The 16,335-nt window shown below is 34.3% G+C and overlaps 2 protein-coding genes across 3 annotated transcripts in view; one reads left to right on the top strand and one right to left on the bottom strand.

The window, feature by feature from the left end:
* Positions 1-16,335, top strand: part of LOC105216992 (tenascin-R) — a 175,504-nt gene that overhangs the window by 13,396 nt on the left and 145,773 nt on the right. The gene's annotated exons all lie outside the window — the stretch shown is intronic.
* LOC105216989 (zinc finger protein 845) overlaps positions 1-16,335 on the bottom strand; it is a 166,848-nt gene that overhangs the window by 76,729 nt on the left and 73,784 nt on the right. The gene's annotated exons all lie outside the window — the stretch shown is intronic.

Genomic DNA, 16,335 nt, shown 5'->3' with positions numbered 1-16,335 from the left:
TTGATATATTATTTAAGGGGATAAGCAAATTTTGTATTTTCGAGTTATTTTAAAAAGATTTTTAATGAAAAAATTTAATAAATACACTGGTGGTCACATAATTAAGGACACTCCGTTTTCTTTTAAAATATTGGTTTATTTTATAATTTAAAAGCGACGTATTTTTTAAACTTCAGTTACCATATTTATTATCTTCTAAGGTATAGATTTATTGAAAATTTAACGAACAAATTGTTTCTCATCTGAAACAAATAAATTAACTTGGATTCATCACTCAACAGTATTTGTTTCCAAAAATCTAAGGGTTTTCCGATATACTCCTTTGCAAATTTAATACGACTCTTTAAGTTTTTGTTTGATACGTGCGGTTTTTTTCTTGCGATTCAAGAAGACGACATCTGATGGTTCGTGTTGATACATCGTTGGTCAGTTGATCCTTTATCGTGCCAAGAATTTGCCTGGAAGTTAAAAAAGGATTCGACTTGCAAACTCTACAAATTACACGATCGTCCTTTGAAGTAGTTTTTCTGGGCCGTTTTTTGCTTATTTTACTCCCTGTCCTCCGTAATGAATCAAAGCATTGTGGACCATTGATTTTGAGCATAAAAGTTCCTTCGCTACGGCTCTAATGGACATTTTTGCCTTCACGTACTTGTAAATAATCATTTTCCTCAATTCTGGAGTACAACTCTTTTTTCGACCCATATCTAACAGTTATTTTATTTGATATTGAATATTTAGTTAATATACAAATGATTTATACAACTTACCGCAAGTTTTTGTGTTAAAATAATAAAAAACACAATAAAAAAATTGGTGTCCTTAATTATGTGACCAAGCACCAGCACACTCAAAATACAATAAATTCATCAAACCGCCGAATTTTAGTAAAAGTGTCTAAATTTGTGACTCAAAAACGTGCTACATCTTTGAGCACAGTTATAATATACCGTTGCAATTTACAGTGGGTCTCTAGGCGAATATTTAGTGCTAAAAACATTGAACTGAAACGCGTGTTTTACTCAACTTTATTTTGTCCCTAATTATGTGGCCACCAGTGTATATAAATATATTATATATAATATAAATAAAAAATCGCAAGTTAATTAATGGAACATATTTTAGAATTTTTAAAATGTATACAGAACCAAATATGGGAATGGAAACCAAGACTCATAATAAAGCAACTGACATCAGGATTCCAGAATAGTAAAGATTTTTCCCTTCTAAAACATTTACTCGATTCACAATTTCATATAATAATTTCAACATTTTTTAATACAGAAATCACTAGCTTCATTGTACAAACCCATTTAGTCAGATATATTGATCTTAGTAAGCCGTGTGCTTAATTATTCGAGGTCGAAATCGATAATGACGAAGGTTAACTTGCAACAATGAAACAAACTACCTTTTCAAACCAAATCATAATCATGCAACTTCTTAGAATTCAGGTACTACAATGCAAGTACTCTTTGGAAAAAAATAGGCTTATGGACAGGTAAAAAGGTTCTATAAATTCTACCTGTCCGACATACAAGCTCATGCTAACGCAGGCTAGTATAAATAAGGCAGACTTTTCCTCACAACATCATAACATTCTCAGTTACTGACTTTGAAACAACGACGCTTTGAACTCTCTACAGTTATGGATTTCTACAGCTCCAGCAAAATGCATTTGAGTGGAGAGGAGAACATTGAAACAAAAGAAAAACCCCTTGACTTGCGGACATATGAGGCGATGTCAAGAAAGCAGAGTCCAATATTGCGACAAACAAAACGCCGACGGGAGTTTGCTCACTACAACAAAGGTGAAGTGAAAAGTTCCAAGCAAGACGAAAAAATAAAACAGTTACCACAAAAAACGTTAGGGGAACTCGAAATAACTATACCAATGGTACAGATACCACTGTATCCACTAATAGACTTCCCAACAGAGATTGTTGGCATCCCTGACATGCTTCTGCCACCCAAAAGTGTTAAAAAAGAGCTGGAATACGAAGACTTCACAACAGTGCCGCGCTATAGGATGAGTACCAGCTGTATGGCTAAGAGAAACTCAGAGATGGTTGACATCCCTGATGCACTTCCACGAAACAAAAGTGTTAAAAAAGAACCGGAGGACGAAGACTTCACAACAGTGCCACGTTATCGGATGTGTACCATGGGCATGGCTAAGAGAATCTCAGAGATGGTTGACATCCCTGACATGCTTCTACCACCCAAAAGTGTTAAAAAAGAGCTGGAATATGAAGACTTCACAACAGTGCCACGTTATCGGATGAGTACCAGCGTTAATGCTAAGAGAAACGTTAATGCTAAGAGAAACACAGCTATTCAAAAGGAACTAGTTGACGAACTGGATACATTAAACATAAATTAAGAGCAATCGCACCATGAAAACCTCCCTCCTCGTACATACATTTTAAATGAGGATCAGGAAGGTCAGCAGTCGAGACGTCTGATATAGAAATAGAGCTACATGGCACATGCAAAGCAACTGCACCCCTGAAAGTGGCGGATGCAGTACACTCTGTGTATTATAGAGTAAATTTCTGACAAATTCGATATGCAATGTGTGGATACCTCAAAATATGTTTCGAAGAAGTTTAACCAAGATTAAATACAATAAATTACTGTAAAACTTAAATATTTTTGATATGATATATGTATGTATGCAAGTACTTTTGTAGATTGCCGATGAAATAAAGAAGAATTTCAAGAAATATATTATCTTTGATTTTTCGGGAGGGTTAGGTTAGGTACGTAGATAAAAGGCTTTTATCTAAAAATGGGAATAGGGATAGATTGTATAATTGATATTATATGATTATATAAAAAGTTTTATGCAAGTAATTGCCATAGACATATAGACAGGAAGCTGAATGTGTAAGATTCTCCATTTTTTATTTCTAGTAGGTCGCTCTGGGTGATTGCTTCCATTAGGCAGTCTAAATATTGACAATATATGTAGGTCAGATATAACAGCATGACCGTAGAAGTCCCTACCAATCCCACGCAACACATAGAAAACCCTTTCGGACCAACTATCCTGGCTTGGTCACCGTTTGATCCGGCTCACCACAATACGACCGAGATCATTTTCGCTACTGATCTTTTTGTGTTGGAAAATATTAAAATTATTGAATATTATATTATGGGAATTATTTTTCGGGGGTAAATTTAAAGCACATACGACGTGTGTCCGAAAAGTAATGGTTATTTTCGTTCCTTGAAAAAAAAAATCCATTAATTTTCTTCGTTAATATTGGAGGCTTTAAAATATTCCTAAATTTCCGTTTTTTTGAACACACCTCGTATATGCTTCAGTTGTTGTTCTACGTTTCTGGGTCTAAATAGAATAGAATGTAATTGTAACTTGGTTTATATGGGTTGCCAGAAGGCTTTCTGATGTCAGTATAGTACTAGTATGCGTAGTAGGAAGACTATTTGTTTCCTCACATACTATTATTATATATATATACAGGTGTGGGATGTCCACAATAATAATAAATAAATTATAATTCTTAAGTAGGATGTGTGTAGCTACTGCTGCGAGATCACCAGAAAAAGGAAGGATCGAACAGATGATATTTCAGTGTTGCCATATCAGCATCAAATAATTATATTGCAGGGTTGCATTTTAGTTGATGAAATTGATTGAAGTTTGGCCTTGCCACACAGGATTCTATATTTGAAAATACTCTGCGTCAATAAGTATTCTATATATAATAGAATAGGTGCTTCTAAGCAACGATAGAAACTATTTTTTTGTGATGAGCCTTTTGCATCTGTTTTCAGATTGTAGTTTGCATGATATTATATATATACAGTGCACTCGCGGTAACGTGAACACCGTCTAACATGAACACCGGCTAACGTGAACACGCTTTTTTTACATTGACTACTCTGTAACGTGAACAAACTTACTTAGAAAGCTCAGTAACGTGAACAAGTTGAAATCTTTAACAAGGCATTGCAATGGGCTGGAGATGCAATGGTTGATCAAAGCGACATGAGTGTACTTAGACGCTTAAGGGAGAAAGCAGTATTTCAGCTATTAGAAAGGAAAAAGCAGCAGAAAAAGATAACGAATTTTTTTTAATGAATAAATCTAATGTGAAATTTTATTCGCAATTTAATATGTATGTTCATACCCATGAACATACTAATAGCAATAATAAAATACTTTTACATTTAAATGTGTAAAAATCCTGAATTTAGCAATTTGAAGTTATTTTGCGTTTTCCAATTCGACAATCGCTAACGTGAACATTTTCACTAACGTGAACTCCCTTGGTTTTAATTAGTTCACGTTACCGCGAGTGCACTGTATATATATATTTGGCGTAGGAACCGCTTTAAGCGATTATAGCCGAATCCACCAGAGCGCGATGGGATCATGTGGAGAAGTTCACGCAAGTGAGGAAAGTTTTTGATTGTCATTCACTTGGGAGTGGCCAGAAACGATTCTTCTCCACATGGTTCAAGCAGCTCACGACTTCCGGTTTTAGACCAAGTATCCTCTGGGTAGCCAACAGACATCCGTTTGAAGGCGAGCTAAAGTGAGAAGGCGAAGCCCGCTTATGCGGTTGTGTGTAGGGTTTGGGACCCACCACATAAAAACACCCCCCAATGAAAAATCTACGAAAGCCTCGGATGAGACACCCCCCTTTTGATGACGTCCCCTACAAACGTTTTAAGGATAATGATATAAGGGCATGCACCTGGAATGTCCGGACCCTTAATTGGGAAGGTGCCTCTGCCAAGTGTCTAAATTTGCGACTCAAAAACGTGCTACATTTTTGAGCACAGTTAAAATATAAGGTTGCAATTTACAGTTGGTCTCTAGGCGAATATTTAGTGCTAAAAACATTGAACTGAAACGCGTGTTTTACTCAACTTTATTTTGTCCCTAATTATGTGGCCACCAGTGTATATAAATATATTATATATAATATAAATAAAAAATCGCAAGTTAATTAATGGAACATATTTTAGAATTTTTAAAATGTATACAGAACCAAAAATGGGAATGGAAACCAAGACTCATAATAAAGCAACTGACATCAGGATTCCAGAATAGTAAAGATTTTTCCCTTCTAAAACATTTACTCGATTCACAATTTCATATAATAATTTCAACATTTTTTAATACAGAAATCACTAGCTTCATTGTACAAACCCATTTAGTCAGATATATTGATCTTAGTAAGCCGTGTGCTTAATTATTCGAGGTCGAAATCTATTATGACGAAGGTTAACTTGCAACAATGAAACAAACTACCTTTTCAAACCAAATCATAATCATGCAACTTCTTAGAATTCAGGTACTACAATGCAAGTACTCTTTGGAAAAAATAGGCTTATGGACAGGTAAAAAGGTTCTATAAATTCTACCTGTCCGACATACAAGCTCATGCTAACGCAGGCTAGTATAAATAAGGCAGACTTTTCCTCACAACATCATAACATTCTCAGTTACTGACTTTGAAACAACGACGCTTTGAACTCTCTACAGTTATGGATTTCTACAGCTCCAGCAAAATGCATTTGAGTGGAGAGGAGAACATTGAAACAAAAGAAAAACCCCTTGACTTGCGGACATATGAGGCGATGTCAAGAAAGCAGAGTCCAATATTGCGACAAACAAAACGCCGACGGGAGTTTGCTCACTACAACAAAGGTGAAGTGAAAAGTTCCAAGCAAGACGAAAAAATAAAACAGTTACCACAAAAAACGTTAGGGGAACTCGAAATAACTATACCAATGGTACAGATACCACTGTATCCACTAATAGACTTCCCAACAGAGATTGTTGGCATCCCTGACATGCTTCTGCCACCCAAAAGTGTTAAAAAAGAGCTGGAATACGAAGACTTCACAACAGTGCCGCGCTATAGGATGAGTACCAGCTGTATGGCTAAGAGAAACTCAGAGATGGTTGACATCCCTGATGCACTTCCACGAAACAAAAGTGTTAAAAAAGAACCGGAGGACGAAGACTTCACAACAGTGCCGCGTTATCGGATGAGTACCAGCGTTAATGCTAAGAGAAACTCATCTACTTTTGACATCCCACTAATGGACTTTGGCTCAGAGATTGTTGACATCCCTGACATGCTTCTACCACCCAAAAGTGTTAAAAAAGAGCTGGAATACGAAGACTTCACAACAGTGCCGCGCTATAGGATGAGTACCAGCTGTATGGCTAAGAGAAACTCAGAGATGGTTGACATCCCTGATGCACTTCCACGAAACAAAAGTGTTAAAAAAGAACCGGAGGACGAAAACTTCACAACAGTGCCGCGTTATCGGATGAGTACCAGCGTTAATGCTAAGAGAAACTCATCTACTTTTGACATCCCACTAATGGACTTTGGCTCAGAGATTGTTGACATCCCTGATATGCTTCTACCACCCAAAAGTGTTAAAAAAGAGCTGGAATACGAAGACTTCACAACAGTGCCGCGCTATAGGATGAGTACCAGCTGTATGGCTAAGAGAAACTCAGAGATGGTTGACATCCCTGATGCACTTCCACCAAACAAAAGTGTTAAAAAAGAACCGGAGGACGAAGACTTCACAACAGTACCGCATTATCGGATGAGTACCATGGGCATGGCTAAGAGAATCTCAGAGATGGTTGACATCCCTGACATGCTTCTACCACCCAAAAGTGTTAAAAAAGAGCTGGAATACGAAGACTTCACAACAGTGCCACGTTATCGGATGAGTACCAGCGTTAATGCTAAGAGAAACGTTAATGCTAAGAGAAACACAGCTATTCAAAAGGAACTAGTTGACGAACTGGATACATTAAACATAAATTAAGAGCAATCGCACCATGAAAACCTCCCTCCTCGTACATACATTTTAAATGAGGATCAGGAAGGTCAGCAGTCGAGACGTCTGATATAGAAATAGAGCTACATGGCACATGTAAAGCAACTGCACCCCTGAAAGTGGCGGATGCAGTACACTCTGTGTAATATAGAGTAAATTTCTGACAAATTCGATATGCAATGTGTGGATACCTCAAATTATGTTTCGAATAAGTTTACCCAAGATTAAATACAATAAATTACTGTAAAACTTAAATATTTTTGATATGATATATGTATGAAAGTACTTTTGTAGATTGCAGATAAAATAAAGAAGAATTTCAAGAAATATATTCGATTAAATTTTTCGGGAGGGTTAGGTTAGGTACGTAGATAAAAGGGTTTCACCCAAAAATGGGAATAGGGATTGATATTATAATTGCCATAGACATATAGTTCCTGTCTGCTGAATGTGTAAGATTCTCCATTTTTATTTCTAGTAGGTCGCTCTGGGTGATTGCTTCCATTAGGCAGTCTAAATATTGACAATATAGGTCTGATATAAGAGCATGACAGTAGATGTCCCTACCAATCCCACGCAACACATAGAAAATCCTTGCGGACCAACTATCCTGGCTTGGTCACCGTTTGCTCCGGCTCACTACAATACGACCGAGATCATTTTCGCTACTGATCTTTTTGTGTTGGAAAATATTAAAATTATTGAATATTATATTATGGGGATTATTTTTCGGGGGTAAATTTAAAGCACATACGACGTGTGTCCGAAAAGTAATGGTTATTTTCGTTCCTTGAAAAAAAAAAATCCATTAATTTTCTTCGTTAATATTGGAGGCTTTAAAATATTCCTAAATTTCCGTTATTTTTTGAACACACCTCGTATATGCTTCAGTTGTTTTTCTACGTTTCTGGGTCTAAATAGAATAGAATGTAATTGTAAATTGGTGTAAATGGGTTGCCAGAAGGCTTTCTGATGTCAGTATAGTACTAGTATGCGTAGTAGGAAGACTATTTGTTTCCTCACAACCTCTTTTGGATACTATTATTATATATATATACAGGATTCTATATTTGAAAATACTCTGCGTCAATATATATATATATATATATTTGGCGTAGGAACCGCTTTAAGCGATTATAGCCGAATCCACCAGAGCGCGCCACTCATTCCTCCTTTTTGCTTTTTGGCGCCAACTGGAAACACCAAGTGAAGCCAGGTCACTTTGCACTTGGTCTTTCCACCGGAGTGGAGGTCGTCCTCTTCCGCGGCTTTCTCCAGCGGGTACTGCATCGAATACTTTCAGAGCTGGAGTGTTTTCTTCCATCCGTACAACATGACCTAGCCTGCGTAGCCGCTGTCTTTTTATTCGCTGAACTATGTCAATGTCGTCGTATAAATCGAACAGCTCATCGTTCCATCGTCTGCGGTATTCGCCGTTGCCAATGTTTAGAGGACCATAAATCTTACGCAAAACCTTTCTCTCGAAAACCCCAAGAGTCGTCTCATCGGATGTTGTCATCGTCCACGCTTCAGCGCCATACATCAGGACGGGAATAATGAGCGACTTATAGAGTTTGATTTTGGTTCGTCGAGAGAGGACTTTACTTTTCAATTGCCTACTCAGTCCAAAGTAGCACCTGTTGGCAAGAATGCATGATATTGCTTACATGATAAATGGTGATCAACTGGAAATATGTGTACCCATAATTCAGTGAGGATTCGTAAGGCTCGTGATGGTCTTAAGCTCAGAAGATATAGTGAGTGCTTAATGGATTGAAAAATTGCCACTTCCAATCGAACAAATGTTTGATCATGTTTGACTTAGCTAATATATGTCAGTGAGACTTTTTCACAAGTCTTAATAACCGATATCAAGTATTAATTTAAAAATCTGTAACCATCAACTATGTGAAAGCAAAAAAAGAATTTCACATACGAATAGAATGAAATCGTGACCAGATCACTTGAGATATTCCCTTTTTCCACCATTATATCAGCACCGGAAACTGTGGAGAACGGAATAATATAGTCAATGACAAGATAAAGATAATGGGTGTATTTAGTTAAGCAAAAGAAAGAACGAGTATCGAGTTCAGTGATATCAATAATTTACAGTTTAAAGAATCTAGTACCAACAAATTTTCTTCACTTTACTAATTTTCCAATACATTTTTATATCTCACGAGCTGAGATATATTTATTTAACTCAAATAAAAACAAATCTCCAATAAATAAACAAAATATTATTTATCTTAATGAGCAAAGCAGCCGCAATTCTAATGGGGCAAAAAAATATGCAAAACACTTTATAAAGCGGCTAACAAATGTATTTGTTTACTACGAAGCCGCAAACAGGTTTCGAGGTACAATTTTTTGTGACCTACATATACACGAAGAACATGAAATATTGTAGATAAATACATACAAACATAGAAATATATTGCTATACAGTTGTAAATATTGTGGTGACTGTTTTTAGTTTTTCTCAAATATTATATATTTTTCTATATCTTTTTTAAATTTTATTTTTTATTTTTATATGTGTTTCGGCAGACAAAATTTGCATGTTTTATAGGTTCATTTGTATTGCTTTTGCCCATAAATAATATGTTTATAATTTTAACCAGGCATTAGCATAGAATTTATAACAGTGGCTGAAGTGAGGTCTCTTATTTAGCCTTTTTGCGTGCTAAAAGGCCTAAAAGACATGGCAGGTTCATAAATTATCAATACTAATGTATATATACATTCATATATACATACGTGACTACTGTGTCCCATTAATTTGAGATTTCGTTAGCAAATTTGCCAATAACCAGCATTTGAATTTAATTAAGCCTAAGTTATGTAACTATAATAGTACCGTAATTTTAGTTATTTATATTATTGCATGTATGTAAGCATGCTTTTGGTGACGTAGCCACCCGCACACGTGCTATAAGCTGACCATAAGCACTCATAACAACAAATATTTATTAAAGTATATATTATATGTATGTATGTGTGTATGTATGTGTATATATTTAGTATGTGTTTAGTTTAGCCAAGTGCAACACACCGTTAACGTTCACTTGGCGGCGGTCAGACTGCACTGCGCCGCCGCATTCGCATTCACATTCGTATTCATATTCTATGTGCCGGCCGTTTGTCGCACGTCGTTGGCTGGTGGGTGTGCCGTGTCGCGCAATTTTATGCTCGTAATTGGCTTGAATTTGCATAGCGCGTTGAATGAAGGCAGAGAACGAACCTGTTGAGCTTTTACTACAATTTTGCTATTATGCTTGCTAGTTGGTGGCAGATGTTGTTGTTATTATTGTTTTCGTTTTTCATTTTCCGTTTATGCTACGCCAATTGCTGCTTGCAATTTCGCTTTAAATTTGTTATTCATTAACATATTTAATTGAGTGAAAAATTGCATTTCTGAAAATTAGTTTACCATTTAATGGTGGTTGGCAACGCGGATGTAGATTCCCTTGGTTTTTATTTTCTGAAATGTTTAAATTTTTTGATTGCTAGGAATTTTGAATCACTAGAAATGGTCACCGCGTAAGAGTGTCCTTTTCTAATGCACTCAATAATGATTTTTCTAAGGGTTTTTCAGGACTCACTTAATAGTATTAAGGCTATGTTTGATGCATGAAACATGAGTGCATTCGTACTTAAGTACGAGTATTAATCGATTCAAAATGATAAAAATAACTACTCTGAATTCTTCTTTAAGAAATATGAGTATAAATGAGTCATGAATGAAATTGTAGGAAAATTAGTCAATAAAAGCAGTGGCATGAATAAGTTATAACGCAATACAAATATGAGTACAAGTGATCTAAAAATGAATACTCATACTCATTCGTATTACTTATTATTACTTGCACTCATACTCGTACATATTTAATTTTGATTCATGCTCATATTGGCATTTAAATTGCATATTCATATTAAATATAAATATTAAATATAAAAATGTTCTCCTCGCTTAGTTCAAAAAGAGTTTTTCACATCAAACACTTTCTAATGACTGCTTTTGGCTGTGAGTACTTTTCAAGACCATAGTAGTCTAACTAGACCATAGTAAATAATATCTTTTTCCAATATTAAATCTATATCAAAGAGTAGAATTACATATTATACTCAACATACAATTGGTGTATTGGGTTGGTGATAGGGATATCGAATATTTCGTATCGTATTCTCCCGGATATATGCTTTGAAGAAATAAAAATGTTCACAACATTTCAATAACAATTTTCCGGATGTCAGCAAATGGAAACAGAGCTCAGTAATTAAATTGCATTTATACATATTTGATACAACTACTGAGTACTTTTAATCAGTTCTGGATACTGGCTTTTTAAAGTAGCTAGGGAAACTTTTTAGTTCCGATTATTTTGAAATTATTTTAAACTTTTTTGGATTTTGAGTAGTTTCGAGTACTTTAGAGTACGCATTATAAGTACTGTTTTTTAATTCAGAAACGACTTATGTGTACCTTTTATGCTGAATTGCGCTAAAAACAGCGTGTGGGAATATGAGAGACTCATGACAGGCGTTTGACGTCACTGCAGCCACAAAAATAACCGTTAAATAATAAAGAAAACTAAAATAGAAAACATAATGAAATAAAATTAAATTATTCAAACATGTCAACGAAAAATTTCTTAACTTGATTCTTAATTTTCTATTTTTACTTCTACAATTTCTAATTTATTAATAGTATAACTGTTTTTTGATAGAACTGGTTTAAAACCAAATATATGTTTTTAGGACAGAAGTGGGTTTTACGCAATTTATGTTGCAGTTTAAGAGCATGCATAGCAGAAAGCAAAATATTGCGAAACATTTTAGACCGGATCATATATATAAAGAGAAAGTTTCTCTAGAATTACATAATACACTTTTTCTGTGTGAGAAATAAAATTATTTATGAAAATAAATTCATGCCTCCTCTTTGCTTTTTGGCGCCAACTGGAAACACCGAGTGACGCCAGGTCACTTTCCACGTGGTCTTTCCATCGGAGTGGAGGTCTTTCTCTTCCGCGGCTTCCTCCAGTGGGTACTGCATCGAACCTCCCCAATGAAAGTTCTTATTACTCAACCCAAAATGATAAAAATCATTACTCAGAATTCTTATTTAGGAAATTTGAGTATCAATGAGTCATAACGCAATACATATATGAGTACAAGGGAGCTAAGAATAAATACTCATTCTCAGACGTATTACTACTAAGTCTAACTAAACCAAGTCTAACTAAACCATAGACCATTACTAAATCTATATCAAATAGAATAGAACTACATTTTGTATTCAATTATCACAGGACGATATAATTGGTGTATTGGATTGGTGATAGGGATATCGAATATTCAGTATGGTATTCTCCAGTATACATATATACTTTTAAAAAATAAAAATTTTCACAACATTTCAATAACAATTGTCCGAATATCAGCAAATGGAAACATTTACATATACATATTTGATACAAGTACTGAGTACTTTCAATCAGTTCTGGATACTGGTATGAGTATCTTCAAATAATCTCAAGTTCTAAAGTCGATTTAAACTTTTAAGTTATCATGGCTTTTGAGCTTTTTAAAGTAGCTAGGGAAACTTTTTAGTTCCGATTATTTTGAAATTCATTAAACGTTTTAGAGTTTTGAGCAGTTTCGAGTACTTTAGAGTACTCATCATAAATACTTTTTTTTAATTCAGAAACGACTTATGTGTACCTTTTATAATGGATTGCGCAAAATAGCCTGTGGAAATATAAGAGACTCATGACAGGCGTTTGACGTCAGTGCAGCCACAAAAATAACCGTTAAGTAATAAAGAAAATTATAATAGAAAACATAATGAAATAAAATTAAATTATTCAAACTTGTCAACGAAAAATTTCTTAACTTGGGTGACCAATTTATTTCAACTGACAAGCATTTTGTTTTCCATTTTTACTTCTAAAATTTCTAAGTTATTAATAGCATAACGGTTTTTTGATAGAACTGGTTTAAAAACGGTTTTACGCAATTTATGATGCAGTTTAAGAGCAAGCATAGCAGAAACTAAAATATGACGTAACATTTTAGACCGGAACACATATGGAGGGAGCTTCATGCAAAAGCAAAGCGAAAGTGGCTCTAGAATTTTATCATACACTTTCTCTGTGTGAGAAATAAAATTATTTATGAAAATAAATTCATTCCTCCTGTTTGCTTTTTGGCGCCAACTGGAAACATCAAGTGACGCCAGGTCACTTTCAACTTGGTCTTTCCATCGGAGTGGAGGTCGTACTCGAATCTCCCCAATGAAAGTACTTATTACTCAACCGAAAATGATAAAAATCATTACGCAGAATTCTTATTTAGGAAATATGAGTATGAATGAGTCATAACGCAATACATATATGAGTACAAGGAGCTAAGAATAAATACTCATTCTCAGACGTATTACTACTTATACTCATACTCATACATACTTCATTTTGATATATATTAAATATAAAGTGTTTCCCCTAGCTAGCTTGATTTTGGAAGCGAGAACTTAGCAGGACTATAGTAGTCTAACTAAACCATAGACCATTACTAAATCTATATCAAATAGAATAGAACTACATTTTGTATTCAATTATCACAGGACGATATAATTGGTGTATTGGATTGGTGATAGGGATATCGAATATTCAATATATACATATACTTTAAAAAAATTTAAAAATTTTCACAACATTTCAATAACAATTTTCCGAATGTCGGCAAATGAAAACAAATCTCAGTAATTTAATTGCATATGTACATATTTGACACTAGTACTGAGTACTTTCAATCAGTTCTGGAAACTGGTATGAGTATCTTCAAATAATCTTAAGTTCTAAGGACGATTTAAACTTGTAAGTTATCATGGCTTTTGAGCTTTTTAAAATAGCTAGGGAAACTTTTTAGTTCCGTTTATTTTGGAATTCTTTTAAACGTTTTAGAGTTTTGAGTAGTTTTGAGTACTTTAGAGTACTCATTATAAATACTTTTTTAATTCAGAAACGACTTATGTGTATTTATAATGGATTGCGCTAAAACAGCGTGTGGGAATATAAGAGACTCATGACAGGCGTTTGACGTCAGTGCAGCCACAAAAATAACCGTTAAATAATAAAGAAAATTATAATAGAAAACATAATGAAATAAAAATAAATTATTCAAACATATCAACGAGACTCATGGCAACGCCTTGGCGTCACTGCAGCCACAGAAATAACCGTTAAATAATAAAGAAAACTAAAATAGAAAACATAATGAAATAAAATTAAATTATTCAAACATGTCAACGAAAAATTTCTTAATTTGATTCTTAATTTTCTATTTTTACTTCTTCAATTTCTAAGTTATTAAGAGTATAACTGTTTTTTGATAGAACTGGTTTAAAAACGGTTTTACGCAATTTATGTTGCAATTTAAGAGCATGCATAGCAAAAACTAAAATATGACGCAACATTTTAGACCGGAACATATATGGAGAGAGCAAAAGCAAAGCGAAAGTGGCTCTAGAATTTTATCATACACTTTCTCTGTGTGAGAAATAAATTATTTAAAAAAATTCCAGGAATATATATTTTAACATTGCATAATTATGTGTATGAAAATAAAATAACAGTCTTGCGTCATAAACAAAACTAAATAAAGAATTATACTTTACTTTATGGAGTTAGCGTTTCGGTTTCGCACTTGAGAAGTCGTCCATTCTAAATTTTTTGACAGTTAACTCCACACTTGGTTTTATTATTAGTGCGCACAGCGCTTTTCACACAATTAATTATGCAAATTTTGTTGTTGAGAACTATTCGAATAAAATATTTTAATAACGAAACTATAAGCTTGATTATTTTTTTGCTAAGTGATTCTAAGAAATACTCACATACTAGGCAGTGGCTATGTACTGAGACAGTACAATTTGATTAAATTCTTTTTATTTAAATTTTTTTTAAGTGATAATCACTTGCGAAAAAGCCATCTAATTAGAATTTTTAGCATGTCAAACAAATTATTTTGTGTCGAAATTTGGTTTTGCACGTTTTGGTATAACTTTGTGGCATAAGCGCAATATATTTTGGTATTTTTCATTGAAATTTAATTAAATTTGGCAAGATTCATTCATTATTACTTTGTTTTCAATAATCATTAAAATTCACAGAGTTATTGACAATCGCACGTCAACGCGTATAATCGATTTTGTGTGCGGGTACTAAATTTGCCTGACGCTTTTTACCTTGAGTATGCGCAAACTCAAATTTGGAGACCTTTGGTGTTCGTTAAGCTTGATGGATGGTTTTTTAGAAGCCATGCGAATTTTTGAAAATTCGTTTTAGTTGCTGAAATGGAAGATTGTACACACATATATAAACTAAATAAATATATGAGGAGAATATCGTACAAGGAAAATATTTGCAATTTGGCAACAACAAAATTTAGAAACAACGAAATAATTTTGAACCCAATTTTTACGATATAATCACTTTGAATGCAACTAATAAAATTTGTGAAATAATTTAAGAATTAATTTGGTAAAATTTTGATACAGTGAATTTAAAATATAGGTCATTGCTAAACCACAAGCAATATTTCCAACGGGGCCCATATAAGGTGTTCTTTAAAGCCACGCATTCAGCAAATTATTACCATTAACATTCATAACTAGCAATTTGTCTAAAAATATGCCGCATCTTCAGCAATTTATGTGATTTTAGTGCAAACCAGAGAAGTCTGCGAAAGACTATTGCAGCAATTAGCCAGCCGGCAGACCACCAACAAATTGCTACAGAAAACCAATTGAAAAAAATGAATGCGAAATTGCTGATGGAATTGCAAATAAATTGCATGCATGCACAATGGCATATGGCGCTGCAGAAGCGCGTACTCCTTCACATCGACTAATTAAAAGCATCAATAATAGCCGGCAATCGCGATTAGTCACTCAGTTAATAAACACAAACTGGTGGCATTCATTCAAGCAGGTCTGCAAATTTCAAATATTTTACGTTTTACGCGAGACTATTTGCTCGCCGTGGTTGTTGTTGCTGCTGATTTGAGCCATTCTAGTCAGTACATTGGCACTCTTCGGGCTTAATTAACTTACTTGGTTCAAGCGTTTTGCATAAATAATTAAAAATAAGATTGCAATAAACAGCTTTGCACCATTTTGTATTTTTGAATTTTTGCATTTTTCTATTTTGTTATTATTGTTGTTGCATTTGCTGGTGATTTGGTATTTATGTCAATGAAGGTAAAAAATAAAAATAAAAGTATTGACGTGTTATTAAACTCTTTACCGACCAAGAAACAACGGCGAGTTCAATTTCCTGCAAACTTGCTTACACTAAAGCTGTTGAATACCGACACTGGCGCCGTTCCCATGGGGGTCGTTTTGTATTTGTTCATTCTCACTCAAGCAATACACTTTAAGCGTTTCATACTTAGTTAGTGTTAATTATGACAATATCCGAC

The sequence above is a fragment of the Zeugodacus cucurbitae genome, chromosome 6 (assembly GCF_028554725.1).
Source record: "Zeugodacus cucurbitae isolate PBARC_wt_2022May chromosome 6, idZeuCucr1.2, whole genome shotgun sequence".
Lineage (NCBI taxonomy): Eukaryota > Metazoa > Arthropoda > Insecta > Diptera > Tephritidae > Zeugodacus > Zeugodacus cucurbitae.
Note: the sequence above shows the minus strand (reverse complement) of the source record. Positions and strands in the feature narration are given on the sequence as shown.